The following is a 6000-nucleotide window of genomic DNA, read 5'->3' as shown; positions in this document are numbered from 1 at the left end:
AATTATTTCAAGGGAAGGGGCTTCCCTGGCGGTCCAGGGGCTAAGACTCCACACTCCCTGTGCAGGTGGCCCCCTTCGAGCCCTGGTCAGGGATCCCACAGATGCAGCCAAGATCTCACGTGCCATAACAAGGATCAAAGATCCCTGGTGCTGCAACTAAGACCCAGCACAGCCAAACAAATAAAGCCAGCTTTTTAAGTTATTTTGAGGAAAGCTCATTGATCACCTTTTATTTATGTTATGATTCTCAGGGAGGAAGATTTACCTCAAACTGGAAAAAGACCTAGGGGTAATGAAACTAAAAACGTCTGCTATTCTACAAACAATGCTCCTGGGCAATGTGAATGTATATAAGAGTTTATACGACCATAACTTCCTATCTTAAACAAATTATGGCACAATAAGCAATTTTTACGGAAAATGAAAATGGAAACCTCCTATGTATGCCTCTTATCCCAAATTACTGCCAAAACATACATAATTTAACAAGAAGAAAAAGTACTCAGCAGTGACAAAAGAGAAAAATAAAACTTGGAGGTCATTTTCCTTGAAAACAAATTCAAAGTAGGTGATTTAGCTGAAGTGTATGAGGTTGAGGGTTGGGAGACATGAAGGAGGAAAGCAGACGTCAGTGCATAAAGAGGTAAAAAGAACGTGACAATAATCGTACCCCTGTCCTCACTCTGCTCCTTGTTTGAAAAATCACTAGAGAAATAAGTCTACCTCTGTTCATAATACTATTAGAAGGATGTAGAGAAAATAATAATAGAAAGAACACCTACATATGTTTGTGTCAGGCTCTGTTCAAAGTGCCTTAAACTTATCAATTCAGGTAAGAAAAAAGTGTGAGAGCTTTGAGATGAGTAAGAGACTATTAAAGGAATGGAAATGGGATTCTATAAGGATATTGGTCCTCAGAAGACCAGATAAGGAGATAAGGATTTTGTTATGACAAAAGAGACCTCAGTTGAACATAAGGGAAAACGTATTTGGTTATGAAGCTGATCAAACATTGGAAAAGTTTTGGGGTGACTGGGTCTACAACAGGCCACTTGCCTAGGGAAGGAGCCTAGATACAAAGGAGCTGGGAGACGGCTAAAGGGACTGACAGACTAAATCCAAGCTGGCAGGAGCCCCAACCCTGGAAGGAAGGCCATCACGAAACTCCCACCCCAGGGGCCACAGTGAGAAGCCTGCCAGGTCATCGGAGCTGAGTCATGAGATGTGGTGGAACCCACTGAAAGAGCCTGCCAGAGGCAAGAAGGCAGGTCTGAAAAAGCCAGCGGCACAATGTGTCGATTTCAGCCGATTCTCCACTGCTCTGTCTCACATCTTTTTCAACCGCGTTATGTTTATTGTAAAGTAGCTCCACTTGTGAATTGTTACAACCTGACTCTGAGACTCTGCCAGGAAAATGTATTGGGCTAAATAAGCAAGAGGTTTCCCTAATAGTTTATTTATCTTCTTATATCTCAAAGCAGGGTTTAAACAAGGGGATCACACTATGTCTACAAATTTTAGGATTCAATGGAAAATGTGGAAGAGATGAAAGAAAAGAGGATGGGACAAAGGAAGGGAAGAAGAATTTTAAATTGCCATTAATGTATATCTATGTTTAAGGCTTAATATAAGCGATCCATCTGAAACTGGAAATAAATGAGACATCTACATTTAACCTGGTACAATGGTTTAGAAACAGCAACCCATTGGCAGACCGCTGCTGCTGCTGCTGCTAAGTCCTTCAGTCGTGTCCAACTCTGTGCGACCCCATAGACGGCAGCCCACCAGGCTCCCCCGTCCCTGGGATTCTCCAGGCAAGAACACTGGAGTGGGCTGCCATTTCTTCCTCCAATGCATGAAAGTGAAAAGCGAAAGTGAAATCGCTCAGTCATGTCCAACTCTTCGTGACCCCATGGAATGCAGCCTACCAGGCTCCTCCGCCCATGGGATTTTCCAGGCAAGAGTACTGGAGTGGGGTGCCATTGCCTTCTCTGATTGGCAGACTAGGTACATCAGAATCACCTGAGAAGCCTTTTTAAAAATATATCCCCAGTTGTCACCCCCAAACCTATGATCTCAGAATCTGCTGCGATGAGACAGATTATCTCTATTTTTCAAAGCTCCTCAGGTATTTCTGATTCACAAGGAGACTTGTGAACTTCTGAGTTTGCAGACCCTCTTAGCATTTAGGGCTTTGTACCAAAAACAAGTGAGGACTTCTTACTCAGACATGCTTGGGGTGCTAGACCATGAGTGTTGGTCATTTCCACTGGATTCGGGTACTTTCCAACCAGAAAAAAAAAAAAAAAAACTTTTTATAACTCAGGACCTGATGAGCAAAATGAGACAACGTTTAAGAGAATACAACTCCCTATGAGGGAAGGAACTAAGTATATATAATTTACTTTTGGTTTTCTTAAGTAGAAGTATGTACAGTAAAATATAAATAATTGCAAGTATAAATGCCCTCCTCCCTAGAACACTGGTGAAGCCTTCAGCCAGGGCCGCTTAGAAGAAAAATCCTGTTCTCACCCAGGTCCAAATCTACATCTTCTTTCGCCATGGTCTTGACACCCAGGCAGGTCCTTTTCGGTTGTTCCTTGCTGTCAGTGCTAATACGCTCATCTGAAAGAACTTGCAGCTTTTTCTGTCTGCAATTACCCTAGGTTCATTGCCTAATATACATGCCACCATCTACTTAAGACATCAACTATATTACTACCGCTCTTTCTATCTGTACTCTTAATTGCTTTTCCACCAAAGAAACTTCTAAAGGTACAGTTCTCCCATACAACTTCTTTTGAATGGAACTGTATTATGCTCATGATTTCTGATCTTTCCAGTCTCAAAAGAAAAAGAAAGAATAAACAACAAAAAAAAGGGAGGGAAAATAGAAGAAATACCAGCTCTGAACTGAGTATTTTAACTTTTCTTATTTTGATTTCCTTACTCTAGCTCCTTTCCTTAATTCGATTTCATGTCACAAGGGACTATAAATTGTTCCTTTATTGTGCCTTTATCACAATGTACTATAAACGTGCTTAATTTTTTATCTCTACTATGAGTTTTAACAAGTCCAGTAGGGCACAAAGCATCTGCATTACCATTGTTGACTCATCTATATCTAACTTAGTACCTGGCTTCTATAAATGCTTCATTAATACTTATTGAATTGCTGAATAAATGATTGTTTCCTGCTGTAACCACCATATTTTTCTGACAAAAGTACTCTCTGCCACTTATCCCCCACAGAGCAGAGATGGTATCACATTCGCTTGTGTGTCTGAAGCACACATGTTTGAAGAATGACTGAATAACCTAAGGCAAAACTAACCAAGCCACGTGATTCACCGTTTCGTTGTTCAATACCTTTAAAAGAGTTGCGTAAGCTTGTAAGTTATCTGAACCAAATCAGAGGATTTGGTAGTCATTCTCTGCACATGAATAGTCTGGCTTGTGAAATACTGAATATCTAAACATTCCCAAGTTTCTAAATTGTATACAGACTAAATAATTTACAATCAGGAATTGTCCTTATTAGGGAGATTAGTGCTCAGAGAATCCCAATCCATACACTATTAAATTCAAGAAACAAATTATATGTTCATTTACCGAAGCCACGGTTTCCTTACGGCATCATCTGAGATGAGTCAGGAGCAAAAAAGTCATGGGTGTCAGCAAAGTAATCGCTGGCTTCCTGCGCAGTTGAAAGCTAGAAAGGAGACTTAGGCATTGAGACTTAGCCTGTCTCCAGTCTCTCAGTCCTGTCAGACTCTTTGCAACCCTGTGGACTGTGGCCCGCCAGTCTCCTCTGTCCATGGAATTTTCCAGGCAAGAATACTGTGGGTTGCCATTTCCCACTCCAGATGATCTTTTCAACCCAGGGATTGAACCCAGGTCTCTTGCATCTCCTGCATTAGCAGCTGGATTCTTTACCACTGAGCCACCTGGGAAGCTAAGAATCGAGATTTACCACCCAAATATTCCTTCCTTCACCTCACTTCCCTCAAATGCACCCAACCAAGCAAAATTTGGTTATTTGGACAGACTATGAAAAGCAAGATTTTCTTGTTTCCACTTTCAAATATAAAATAGCCACCTACAGTAAATAAAGCCTGAGTCACAGTTAGCTAAACATCCTATTGTTAGTGAATCAACAAACACAGATCAGCTATATACCTATAAAGACTACTGGAAGGAATCTGAGGTGCAGAATAACAAATAAAAATTGGAGCCACTGTCTACTGAGCATTTGCTGTTTGCGAAACACTGGGGTAACTACAGTTAACCCTTGAACGAAGTGTGGCAAAACATTTGTGTTTGGTTAGAAATTACCCTTATTCTATCCAAACTGTTTCAGGTTCCTGCCCTTGGTAAATCATTTATCAATATTTTTTGTTTTTGAGGCAGAAGCAGATTTCAACTGTGGTAGTCAGTTCCCCTAACTCCAACATTGTTCAAGGGTCAACCATATATAGAATATCTTATTGAATCTCCATGATAACCCAGGAAGTGAAAGTGTAAGTCGCTCAGTCATGTCCAACTCTTTGTGACCCCGTGGCCTGTAGCCTGCCAGGCTCCTCCATCCATGGGGTTCTCCAGACGAGAATACTAGAGTGGGTTGCCATTCCCTTCTCCAGGGGGATCTTCCTGACCCAGGGATCAAACCCAGGTCTCCTGCATTGCAGGCAGATTCTTTACCATCTGAGCCACAAGGGAACCCAGGAAGTAGATTCTATTATTATCACAATTTTATAGATAAGGAAACTGACACCCATAGAAGTTAAATAACTTTCCAGAGATTGCACATTATGTAAAAGATGGGGCCTAGATTCAATTCCAAATAGAGGAAAAGGTAAAAACCCAAGCCAATCATTTAACAGTTGAGCTAAGAAACAGAGAAATAAAGGACTTCCCTGGTGGTCCTGTGGCTAAGACGATGCACTCGATCCCTGGCCAGGGAACAGACCCCACACGCCACAACTATCGACCCTGCGTGCCGCTGCTGCCGCTGCTGCTGCTGCTGCTGCTGCTGCTGCTGAGTCGCTTCAGTCGTGTCCGACTCTGTGCGACCCCAGAGACGGAAGCCCACCAGGCTCCCCCATCCCTGGGATTCTCCAGGCAAGAACACTGGGGTGGGTTGCCATTTCCTTCTCCAATGCATGAAAGTGAAAAGTGGAAGTGAAGTCGCTCAGTCGTATCCGACTCCCAGCAACCCCATGGACTGCAGCCTTCCAGGCTCCTCCGTCCATGGGATTTTCCAGGCAAGAGGACTGGAGTGGGGTGCCATTGCCTTCTCCGCTGCATGCCACAACCATGATCAAAGGTCCTACATGCTGCAACTAAGACTCAGCACAGCCACATAATTAAAAAAAAAAAAGTATAAGCTCTCCCTACTGGAGAAATATTTATTAAGAAAGGAAAGATGGAAGGAAGGAAGCAACAATGAAAGGAAAGAAAAAGTGAACACCTTTGAAAGTTATTTTTGAATCAGGTTCTTTTGGATCGATGCACTCAATCCAAAAGTGCAATTTTGGAATTAATTGAGTATGGAAATCATGTAAGACTTTCAGTCCCATGAAGTTCAAACAGAACAAGAGACTATCCATGTGAAGGGGGATGAATGGGAATACAACCAATCCCAAAGAGGAAAGAAATGAGAGTACAGATTAATAATATTATCTGTTTCTCCCAAGGCCTATTCCAGAGAAATTGCCCGATTTTTCAGACTTCTGGTCAAGGGTTACTTTAAAACACTGGTCGTTGGAGGTTCAGAAGAGTAGATTTTTAATATCATATAAGCACTTCCCAGATGGTGCTAGTGGTAAAGAACTCGCTTGCCAACGCAGGAGACGTAAGAAACATGGGTTCAGTCCCTCAGTCAGGAATATCCCCTGGAGGAGGGCATGACAACACCAGTATTCTTGCCTGGAGAATTCCATGGACAAAGGAGCCTGGCATGTTTCAGTCCGTAGGGTCAAAAAGAGTTGGACGTGGCTG

Source organism: Bubalus bubalis, chromosome 4, assembly GCF_019923935.1.
Source record: "Bubalus bubalis isolate 160015118507 breed Murrah chromosome 4, NDDB_SH_1, whole genome shotgun sequence".
NCBI lineage: Eukaryota > Metazoa > Chordata > Mammalia > Artiodactyla > Bovidae > Bubalus > Bubalus bubalis.
The sequence above is the reverse complement of the archived record's forward strand: the minus strand, read 5'-3'. Positions refer to the sequence as shown.